The sequence below is a fragment of the Hyperolius riggenbachi genome, chromosome 7, assembly GCF_040937935.1.
Source record: "Hyperolius riggenbachi isolate aHypRig1 chromosome 7, aHypRig1.pri, whole genome shotgun sequence".
NCBI lineage: Eukaryota > Metazoa > Chordata > Amphibia > Anura > Hyperoliidae > Hyperolius > Hyperolius riggenbachi.
The window spans coordinates 174348354-174360887 of NC_090652.1; the positions used below are offsets into that span (position 1 = coordinate 174348354).

The 12534-nt window shown below is 44.9% G+C and overlaps 1 protein-coding gene across 3 annotated transcripts in view; it reads left to right on the plus strand.

Moving 5' to 3' along the window:
* Positions 1 to 12534, plus strand: part of LOC137524724 (tRNA N6-adenosine threonylcarbamoyltransferase, mitochondrial-like) — a 301894-nt gene that overhangs the window by 40526 nt on the left and 248834 nt on the right. The gene's annotated exons all lie outside the window — the stretch shown is intronic.

The following is a 12534-nucleotide window of genomic DNA, read 5'->3' on the forward strand; positions in this document are numbered from 1 at the left end:
TGGGCCCAAACGACCGCAATACGCCCATCGGCGGGGGCGGCTGCGGGAGTGGCTATGCGGCGATCGCGTCATTCGTGACGCGATCAGCCGCCGGGGACTGGCTCCGCCCCCCGTTCGCCGTAACCCGCCGGCCGTTCGGAAGCGCCGGCGGGTTACTGGCATCCGGATCGCCGCTGCAACAGTGTATAATAGGCTTTGTAATGTATACAAAGCCTATTATACTGGCTGCCTCCTGCCCTGGTGGTCCCAGTGTCCGAGGGACCACCAGGGCAGGCTGCAGCCACCCTAGTCTGCACCAAACACACTGATTTCCCCCCCCCCTGCCCCCTGATCGCCCACAGCACCCCTCAGACCCCCCCCTGCCCACCCCCCAGACCACTGTTTGCACCCAGTCACCCTCCTAATCACCCATCAATCACTCCCTGTCACTATCTGTCAACGCTATTTTTTTTTTAAGTCCCTAATCTGCCCCCTACTCCCTCCTGATCACCCCCCCACCCCTCAGATTCTCCCCAGACCCCCCCCAGACCCCCCCCCCCCCCCGTGTACTGTATGCATCTATCCCCCCTGATCACCTGTCAATCACCTGTCAATCACCTGTCAATCACCCGTCAATCACCCCCTGTCACTGCCACCCATCAATCAGCCCCTGATCTGCCCCTTGCGGGCAATCTGATCACCCCCCCACACCAATAGATCGCCCGCAGATCCGACATCAGATCACCTCCCAAATCCATTGTTTACATCTATTCTCTCCTCTAAACACCCACTAATTACCCATCAATCACCCCCTATCACCACCTGTCACTGTTACCCATCAGATTAGACCCTAATCTGCCCCTTGCGGGCACCCAATCACCTGCCCACACGCTCAGATTGCCCTCAGACCCCCCCCTTATCAATTCGCCCGTGCAATATTTACATCTGTTCTCCCCTGTAATAACCCACTGATTACCTGTCAATCACCCATCAATCACCCCCTGTCACTGCCACCCATCAATCACCCCCTGTCACTGCCACCCATCAATCAGCCCCTAACCTGCCCCTTGCGGGCAATCTGATCACCCACCCACACCAATAGATCGCCCGCAGATCCGACATCAGATCACCTCCCAAATCCATTGTTTACATCTATTCTCTCCTCTAAACACCCACTAATTACCCATCAATCACCCCCTATCACCACCTGTCACTGTTACCCATCAGATTAGACCCTAATCTGCCCCTTGCGGGCACCCAATCACCTGCCCACACGCTCAGATTGCCCTCAGACCCCCCCCTTATCAATTCGCCCGTGCAATATTTACATCTGTTCTCCCCTGTAATAACCCACTGATTACCTGTCAATCACCCATCAATCACCCCCTGTCACTGCCACCCATCAATCACCCCCTGTCACTGCCACCCATCAATCAGCCCCTAACCTGCCCCTTGCGGGCAATCTGATCACCCACCCACACCAATAGATCGCCCGCAGATCCGACATCAGATCACCTCCCAAATCCATTGTTTACATCTATTCTCTCCTCTAAACACCCACTAATTACCCATCAATCACCCCCTATCACCACCTGTCACTGTTACCCATCAGATTAGACCCTAATCTGCCCCTTGCGGGCACCCAATCACCCGCCCACACCTCAGAACGCCCTCAGACCCCAGCCCTGATCACCTCGCCAGTGCATTGCTTGCATCTATTTCCCCCCTCTAATCACACCTTGAGACACCCATCAATCACCTCCTGTCACCCCCTAGCACACCTACCCATCAGATCAGGCCCTAATTTGCCCCGTGTGGGCTCCTGATCACTCGGCCAAACCCTCAGATCCCCCTCAGACCCCCTTCCGATCACCTCCCCAGTGCATTGATTGCATCTATTTTCCCCTCTAACCGCCCCCTGAGACACCCATCAATCACCTCCTGTCACCCCCCTAGCACTCCTATCCATCAGATCAGGCCCAATACATCCTGTCATCTAAGAGGCCACCCTGCTTATGACCGATTCCACAAAATTTGCCCCCTCATAGACCACCTGTCATCAAAATTTGCAGATGCTTATACCCCTGAACAGTCATTTTGAGAAATTTGGTTTCCAGACTACTCACAGTTTTGGGCCCGTAAAATGCCAGGGCAGTATAGGAACCCCACAAGTGACCCCATTTTAGAAAGAAGACACCCCAAGGTATTCTGTTAGGTGTATGATGAGTTCATAGAATATTTTATTTTTTGTCAAAAGTTAGCGGAAATTGGATTGTTATTGTTTTTTTCACAAAGTGTCATTTTTCACTAACTTGTGAGAAAAAATAAAATCTTCTATGAACTCACCATACCCCTAACGGAATACCTTGGGGTGTCTTCTTTCTAAAATGGGGTCACTTGTGGGGTTCCTATACTGCCCTGGCATTTTAGGGGCCCTAAACCGTGAGGAGTAGTCTAGAAAACAAATGCCTCAAAATGACCTGTGAATAGGACGTTGGGCCCCTTAGCGCACCTAGGCTGCAAAAAAGTGTCACACATGTGGTATCGCCATACTCAGGAGAAGTAGTATAATGTGTTTTGTGGTGTATTTTTACACATACCCATGCTGGGTGGGAGAAATCTCTCTGTAAATGGACAATTGTGTGTAAAAAAAATCAAAAATGTGTCATTTACAGAGATATTTCTCCCACCCAGCATGGTTATATGTAAAAATACACCACAAAACACATTATACTACTTCTTCTGAGTACGGCGATACCACATGTGTGACACTTTTTTGCAGCCTAACTGTGCTAAGGGGCCCAAAGTCCAATGAGTACCTTTAGGATTTCACAGGTCATTTTGAGACATTTGGGTTCAAGACTACTCCTCACGGTTTAGGGCCCCTAAAATGCCAGGGCAGTATAGGAACCCCACAAGTGACCCCATTTTAGAAAGAAGACACCCCAAGGTATTCTTTTAGGTGTATGATGAGTTCATAGAAGATTTTATTTTTTGTCACAAGTTAGCGGAAATTGATATGTATTGTTTTTTTTTTTCACAAAGTGTCATTTTCCGCTAACTTGTGACAAAAAAAAAATCTTCTATGAACTCACCATACTCCTAACAGAATACCTTGGGGTGTCTTCTTTCTAAAATGGGGTCACTTGTGGGGTTCCTATACTGCCCTGGCATTTTAGGGGCCCTAAACCGTGAGGAGTAGTCTAGAATCCAAATGCCTCAAAATGACCTGTGAATAGGACGTTAGGCCCCTTAGCGCACCTAGGTTGCAAAAAAGTGTCACACATGTGGTATCGCCGTACTCAGAAGAAGTAGTATAATGTGTTTTGGGGTGTATTTTTATACATACCCATGCTGGGTGGGAGAAATCTCTCTGTAAATGGACAATTGTGTGTAAAAAAAATCAAATAATTGTCATTTACAGAGATATTTCTCCCACCCAGCATGGGTATGTGTAAAAATACACCCCAAAACACATTATACTACTTCTCCTGAGTACGGCGGTACCACATGTGTGGCACTTTTTTGCACCCTAAGTGCGCTAAGGGGCCCAAAGTCCAATGAGTACCTTTAGGATTTCACAGGTCATTTTGCCACATTTGGTTTCAAGACTACTCCTCACGGTTTAGGGCCCCTAAAATGCCAGGGCAGTATAGGAACCCCACAAATGACTCCATTTTAGAAAGAAGACACCCCAAGGTATTCCGTTAGGAGAATGGCGAGTTCATAGAAGATTTTATTTTTTGTCACAAGTTAGCGGAAAATGACACTTTGTGAAAAAAAACAATTACAATCAATTTCCGCTAACTTGTGACAAAAAAAAAAAATCTTCTATGAACTCACCATACATCTAACGGAATACCTTGGGGTGTCTTCTTTCTAAAATGGGGTAATTTGTGGGGTTCCTATACTGTCCTGGCATTTTAGGGGCCCTAAACCGTGAGGAGTAGTCTTGAAACGAAATTTCTCAAAATGACCTGTGAAATCCTAAAGGTACTCATTGGACTTTGGGCCCCTTAGCGCAGTTAGGGTGCAAAAAAGTGCCACACATGTGGTATCGCCGTACTCAGGAGAAGTAGTATAATGTGTTTTGGGGTGTATTTTTCCACATACCCATGCTGAGTGGGAGAAATATCTCTATAAATAGACAATTGTGTGTAAAAAAAATAAAAAAATTGTCATTTACGGAGATATTTCTCCCACCCAGCATGTGTATGTGTAAAAATACACCCCAAAACACATTATACTACTTTTCCTGAGTACGGCAATACCACATGTGTGGCACTTTTTTGCGGCCTAACTGCGCTAAGGGGCCCAAAGTCCAATGAGCATCTTTAGGCTTTACAGGGGTGCTTACAATTAGGCACCCCCCAAATGCCAGGACAGTAAACACACCCCACAAATGACCCCATTCTGGAAAGTAGACACTTCAAGGTATTCAGAGAGGAGCATAGTGAGTCCGTGGCAGATTTCATTTTTTTTTGTCGCAAGTTAGAAGAAATGGAAACTTTTTTTTTTTTTTTTTTTTGTCACAAACTGTCATTTTCCGCTAACTTGTGACAAAAAATAAAATCTTCTATGAACTCACCATGCCTCTCACTGAATACTTTGGGATGTCTTCTTTCCAAAATGGGGTCATTTGGGGGGTATTTGTACTATCCTGGAATTTTAGCCCCTCATGAAACATGACAGGTGCGCAGAAAAGTCAGAGATGCTTGAAAATGGGAAAATTCACTTTTGGCACCATAGTTTGTAAACGCTATAACTTTTACCCAATCCAATAAATATACACTGAATGTTTTTTTTTTTATCAAAGACATGTAGCAGAATAACTTTCGTGCTCAAATGTATAGGAAATTTTACTTTATTTGAAAAATGTCAGCACAGAAAGTTAAAAAAGTCATTTTTTTGACAAAATTCATGTCTTTTTTGATGAATATAATAAAAAGTAAAACTCGCAGCAGCAATCAAATAGCATCAAAAGAAAGCTGTATTAGTGACAAGAAAAGGAGGTAAAATTCATTTAGGTGGTAGGTTTTATGACCGAGCAATAAACCGTGAAAGCTGCAGTGGTCTGAATGGAGAAAAAGGCTCTGGTCCTTAAGGGGCGAAAAGACTGTGGTCCCGAAGTGGTTAAAATAATCGTAATACGGCAATCTTTCACCAAAAAATAACCATAAAGCAGCATTGATTCACCATAAAATAATCATAACGCAGCAATGATTCACCAAAAAATAATTATAACGCAGCAATGATTCACCATAAAATAATTATAACGCAGCAATGATTCACCATAAAATAATTATAACGCAGCAATGATTCACCATAAAATAATCAATGTGGGCAGCATTCACCAGAAAATAATCGTAATGTGGCCAGCGTTCACCAGTAAATAATCGTAACGTGGCCAGCGTTCCCCAGGAAATAATCATAATGTGGCAGCGTTCACCAAAAAATAATTGTAATGTGGCCAGTGTTCACCAAAAAATAATCGTAATGTGGCCAGTGTTCACCAGAAAATGATTGTAATGTGGCCAGCGTTCACCAGGAAATAATCATAATGTGGCCAGCGTTCACCAGGAAATAATCGTAATGTGGCCAGCGTTCACCAGGAAATAATCGTAATGTGGCCAGCGTTCCCCAGGAAATAATCGTAATGTGGCCAGCGTTCACCAGGAAATAATCGTAATGTGGCCAGCGTTCACCACGAAATAATCATAATGTAGCCAGCGTTCACCAGGAAATAATCATAATGTGGCCAGCGTTCACCACGAAATAATCATAATGTGGCCAGCGTTCACCACGAAATAATCATAATGCGACAGCGTTCACCAGAAAATAATCATAATGTGGCCAGCGTTCCCCAGGAAATAATCATAATGTGGCCAGCGTTCCCCAGGAAATAATCGTAATGTGGCCAGCGTTCCCCAGGAAATAATCGTAATGTGGCCAGCGTTCCCCAGGAAATAATCGTAATGTGGCCACCGTTCCCCAGGAAATAATCGTAATGTGGCCAGCGGTCCCCAGGAAATAATCGTATGTGGCCACGGTCCCCAGGAAATAATCGTATGTGGCAGTGTTCCCCAGGAAATAATCGTACGTGGCCAGCAGTTCCCCAGGAAATAATCCTAATGCAGGCAGTGTTTTACTAAATGTATAATTACCTGTAAAAAGAAAAGCATTTACTCACCTGCAGAAGACTCCTTTCCCTGGGCGCAGCTCCCCCAACGATCTTCCTGCAGCGGCGCAGCCAGCTGCTGCAAAAGTCCCGCGCTGACAGGCAGATAACAGGGCTACGGGAGGATGGCGCCCGAAGCCCTGTACTGTAGACACAAATAGTCTCCAGTACAGGGCTTCGGACGCCATCTTGCCGTAGCCCTGCTCTGCCTGCAGGAAGATTATAAAAGTTAAAGTGGATCCGAGATAAACTTTTACTCATTGCATCATTGTGATCCTTTCATATAGTTTATAGGGCATTCCTCAAGCCAAATACTTTTTTTGTTTTGTTTTAATACTCTAATTCCCTATAAACTTAACAAGCCTCGCCCACAGCTCCTTTTGTTCATTGGCACTGTAGTAAGGGCTTATAGGAGCTCAGTCTGGGCAGGAGGAGGAGGAGGAGGAGGAGGTTACTAGCCATTGATTTCAGAGGCAGAGGGGAGGAGGAGACGGAACTGAATTTACACAGAGGCAAGCTGATAGCATCTCCTGATAGCATCCTGTGGCAAACAGAACATGGCTGCCCTCATTGTATCACAGGAAGAAAAAAATCATATTCTGTTGAAGCTTTTTGCAGATAGATATGCTGTGTAAACTATCTAAACTTTAGGTAACATTTATAGACAAGCAGAGCCGGGACAAGGTCCTCCAGCACCCAAGGCTGAGACACCAAAGTGCGCCCCTCCATCCCTCCTACCCCAGCTGTCACACACTGATTGCTATTAGACTAAGAGGGCCACAGGGCCCACAACCTCCCCAACACCTTAACCACTTCACCACTGAGGGGTTTTACCCCCTGAGCACCAGAGCAATTTTCACCTTTCAGCGCTCCTTCCATTCATTCGTCTATAACTTTATCATTACTTATCGCAATGAAATGAACTATATCTTGTTTTTTCCGCCACCAATTAGGCTTTCTTTAGGTGGGACATTATGCCAAGAATTATTTTTTTCTAAATGTGTTTTAATGGGAAAATAGGAAAAATGTGGGGAAAAAAATAATTACTTTTCAGTTTTCGGCCATTATAGTTTTTAAATAATGCATGCTACTGTAATTAAAACCCATGAAATGTATTTGCCCTTTTGTCCCGGTTATAAAACCATTTAAATTATGTCCCTATCACAATGTTTGGCGCCAATATTTTATTTGGAAATAAAGGTGCATTTTTTTCAGTTTTGCGTCCATCCCTAATTACAAGCCCATAGTTTATAAAGTAACAGTGTTATACCCTCTTGACATAAATATTTAAAAAGTTCAGTCCCTAAGGTAACTATTTATGTATTTTTTTTAATTGTACATTTTTGATTTTTTTTTTTTAATTACAAAAAAAAAAAAATGGAGTGTGGGAGGTAATGAGTTAATTTTTTGTGTAAAAATCATTTATTTGTATGTGAAAAATGTGTAGGGTGTAGTTTACTATTTGGCCACAAGATGGCCACAGTAACTTTTTGTTTTAATGCGACCTCCAAGCGTCCTTCCGGAAGCTTGGAGGAAGTATAAGGAGGCTGGACACGTGAGTTTTTTCTCACAATGATCGCGCTGCCCATAGGAGAGCAGCGGATCATTGTGGGGCTTAGATCAACGAACGGGAATGGATTTTCCCGTTCATTGATCTCCGGGCGAGCGGGCGGCGGCGTGTTTACTAGCGGGCGGGCGGCGTGTTTACGAGCAGGAGCGCGGACAGCGTCGGGAACGCGGAAAGTACGGATTTCTCCGTCCCTGGGGGTTAAAGGATGGAAAAAGGGACGGAGAAATTCGTACGGGCGGGGGTAAAGTGGTTAATATCTAGTTATCTGGGTTGCAGTCACTGCTATGTATCCCCTTTTCTTATTTCTTTCTGCTTCATACACGATTAGGAATGACAGCTGAATGAATTGTGCGCCCCCTCCTACACTGCGCCCTGAGGCTGGAGCGTCTCTAGCCTATGCCTCGGCCCGGCCCTGTAGACAAGTTACTTGTCATAGTTAGTTTTTCATCTTGGATCTGCTTTAAATGGGCAATTTAAATTTTCATGCAATCAACACTGCACATAGTTCATGGGCACAGACACATAGTCAGAGGGTGGAGAAACACAAGAAATTTAAAGGATACCCGAAGTGACATGATGAGATAGACGTGTATGTACAGTGCCTAGCACACAAATAACTGCTGTGTTCCTTTTTTTCTTTCGCTGCCTGAAAGCGTTAAATATCGGTATGTAAGTGGCTGACTCAGTCCTGACTCAGACAGGAAGTGACTACCAGGGCTGTGGAGGTGGAGTCGGGGCAGTTTTGGGTGCCTGGAGTCGGAGTCTGGAAAAAATGCACCGACTCCGACTCCTAATGAATTTTAACTGTAATTAACATAGAAAATATGATAACATTTTTTATTTCTCAGATAATAGTCATCATAAATAATTTATACATACAGTAATAGCTGTGCTTAGTCCACAAAAATGAAATAAACCAATCAAAATTAGTTACTTGCGCTGCTTCAATAAAGCACACACATCTGATTGTGACTGTATATATGATGTGTACACAGGAAGCTCATATATATATATATATATATATATATATATATATATATATACATACATACATACATACATACATACATACATACATACATACATACATACATACATATACTAAATAACATGTGCTGTAAGTAGCATGTGCGTTGATTTTGATTTATGCAAATGTATTGCTCTTTGCTCATGAAATCAAATAATTTGATATGTTGTTAAAATTTTTGTTTTTTGCGAGTACAAATTAAATGGTACCTGAGAAGGATAAAAAGAAAAGTTTTATACATACCTGGGGCTTCTTCCAGCCCCCTTCAGGCTAATCAGTCCCTCGCTGTCCACCTCCACCACCTGGATCTTCTGCTTTAAATCCTGGTAATTCAGCCAGTCAGCGCAGCCCGGCCGCATGCCGCTTCCACAGCCAGGAGCGTTCTGCACCTGCGCAATAGTGCTGCGCAGGTGTAGTATGCTCCCGGCGGCGGAGTGTGTGCATGCGCATTACGCCAGACTGGCTCAAGTACCTGGACTCATAGCAGAAGATCCAGGTGGCGGAGGAGGACAGCGAGGGACTGATTAGCCTGAAGGGGGCTGGAGGAAGCCCAGGTATGTATAAAACTTTAATTTCATCTGTCTCAGGTTTACTTTGTTACACAATAGTACTATACTCTACATATGCACTCTCCGCAGAGCTGCAGGGAATCCACTGAGAATGTTGTGCACATTGAACACAGAGGTGTTGTCTATCACCCATAAACCTGGTTCAGATTGTGCATGAAGAATGTGTAATAGAGGAAGAATCTCCTTATTCCCCTGCAGAGTACCTGCACATCACTCTTACATGTACCCACAGTCACATTGCCTAGGGCCTGATAGATGTTCTTTGTTCCGGCCTGTACCATTTACAAGTACTCTTACCAAGGACTAGTTTTAGTCTATGACTAAAGGGAATAAATATGGCAGTCATCATATCCTTCTCACTTCAGTTGTCTTTTAAAATTCCAAAACGTTGGCAGTGAAGAGACGAATTTCATGTTACATACTTTCAATCAACAAGATTGTAATATGCAAATTAGAGGAGTCAAGGAGTCTGAGTCGGTGGAATCCTAAACTGAGGAGTCGGAGTCGGTGGATTTTTGTATCGACTCCACAGCTCTGGTGACTACAGTGTGGCCCTCACTGATAAGAAATTCCTCTTTTTATCTCTTTCTTGCTCTCAGAAGCCATTTTCTGCTAGGAAAATGTTTTATAGTTGGAATTTCTTATCAGTGAGGGTCACATTGTAGTCACTTCCTGTCTGGGTCAGGACTGAGCCACTTACATACCTGATATTTAACTCAGGCAGAGAAAGAAAAAAGGAACACAGCATAGTTATTTGTGTGATTGGCACTGTACATACACATGTCTATCTCATCATGTCACATGTCATTTCGGGTATCTTTTAATGGTGAATATACAGTATTAAGTACCACCTGGGCCCCCTATACTCCAGGGCCTCGTAGCAGCTGCTATGGTTGCTATGGCTATTGCTACACCCCTGTCCTGGGAATACACTGCTCGATTTTGAGCCATTAAGATGGCTCGGTAGATAATTTCCGACATGTCCGATCACCGTTCGTCCATTTTGCCGCTCGATTCCTCATTGAGGTGAACTGAAAAAAAGATAAGAAAAACGAGCGGAAGATAAGAGAACCGAGCGGGCAAAACGATCGGGCACAGAATCGACCCGTGTATTCCCAGCATTAGGGTGATACTAAATCAGTGATGGCGAACCTTTCAGAGGCCAAGTGCCCAAACTGCGACCCAACATCGACTTATTTATCACTGAGTGCCAATGCGCCGAAAAATGGGCATGGCCATGACATTGTATGGGCGGAGCTAACGTAATGATGTAACAACGAGGCATAAGAAAGCAGTGTTCCCGCCATGATGTGGTGAAACGAGGATTTGCATCATGGGTGTGCAGAAACTGTGTGATGCTATTTATTAGTTTACCCGCCGTAACCCCCAAGCAGCAAATATAGCCAACTATGACCATTAAATAATAAATGCAGCAACAGTTACCCCAGACACCAGAAAATAAACGCAATGTGGGCAACATTTCAGCAAAAAATAATGCTGTGGGCAACATTTTAGCAGAAAATAATGCAGTGGGCAACATTTTAGCAGAAAATAATGCAGTGGGCCACATTTCAGCAGAAAATAAACGCAGTGGGCCACATTTCAGCAGAAAATAAACGCAGTGGGCCACATTTCAGCAGAAAATAAATGCAGTGGGCCACATTTCAGCAGAAAATAAACACAGTGGGCCACATTTTAGCAGAAAATAATGCAGTGTGCAAAATTTCAGCAGAAAATAAACGCAGTGGGTCACATTTCACCAGAAAATAACGCAATGTGGGACACATTTCACCAGAAAATAAACGCAGTCAGCCACATTTCACCAGAAAATAAACACAGTGGGCCACATTTCACCTGCTAAAAAAGGAATTTACTCACCTGACAGAAGTCTCCTCTCCCGGCCGGCCTCTGGCGCGTAGCTCCCCGGACGATCCTCCTGCAGTCTCCCGCGCTGACAGGCAGAGAGCAGGGCTACGGGAAGATGGCGCCCGAAGCCCTGTACTGGAGACACAAATAGTCTCCAGTACAGGGCTTCGGACGCCATCTTCCTGTAGCCCTGCTCTGCCTGTTGGAAGACTGGAGGCCGGAGTGGGGCTGCGGGCTATGAACTGGCTCGGCATCTAGTAGACGCCGCGGCCAGTTCATGCAGGACATAGCGCAGCAGCGATGGCGTGCCAGCAGATTCGGCTACGCGTGCCATAGGTTCACCATCACTGTACTAAATCCTATTCACCTCAAGAGGCACCTCATCACCAGTCCTTATCCCTCTTCTATCCCCCCACCCCACCATTTCTATAGCTTACAGACTGCAGTCTGACCCTTACCTTCTGATCATTCTGCACTCCTGAGGCAATCCTGTTGCCTTCCTCTTACTCCATAAAGGACAACTGAAGTGAGAGGTATATGGAGGCTGCCATATTTATTTCCTAAGCAATACCAGTTGCCTGGCAGCCCCGCTGGTCTATTTGGCTGCAATAGTGTCTGAATAACACCAGAAACTATCATGCAGCTAATCTTGTTAGACCTGACAATAATGTCAGAAGCATCTAATCTGCTGCATGCTTGTTCAGGGGCTAGAGCTAAAAGTATTAGAGGCAGAGGATCCGCAGGATAGCCAGGCGACTGGTATTGCTTAAAAGGAAATAAATATTGCAGCCCCCATATACCTCTCTCACTTTAGTTGTACTTTAAGCCAGACCCCATCCACATCTAACACCCAGCAGTATCTTAATAAGGTGATGCTGCAGCAGCGCCCAGCCATCACTTGACCTATACAGAGGAGCAATAACTTTGTTACTACTGCAAAGTGTGGTGTAGGGACAGCAATGTGGTGTTTAGCTAGGCATGCTACAGCCAGAAGCACTATGACACACATTGGTGGCCCGTTGTGATGCGTTCACTCCCCCCTCCCCCCCCCCCCCCCCCCCCCCCCGGAGCCATGCTCACCTCTGCATCGACCCTGTTATTTAAAGGACCACGGTTGCGAAAATTTTAAAATATAGCATATTCTGGCGTATAAGACTACTTTTTTACCCCTTGAAAGTCATCTGAAAAGTCAGGGGTCGACTTATACGCCGGGTGTCATTAATGCCGGGTAATATGCCCTATCCTGTTACCGCCTATCAGATCTTGCTGCTGAGGACTGTAGTTAAACAGTGCAGGTGCACATGTGTGAGATCTGAGAGGCAGAGAAGGAGGTATATGGGATACA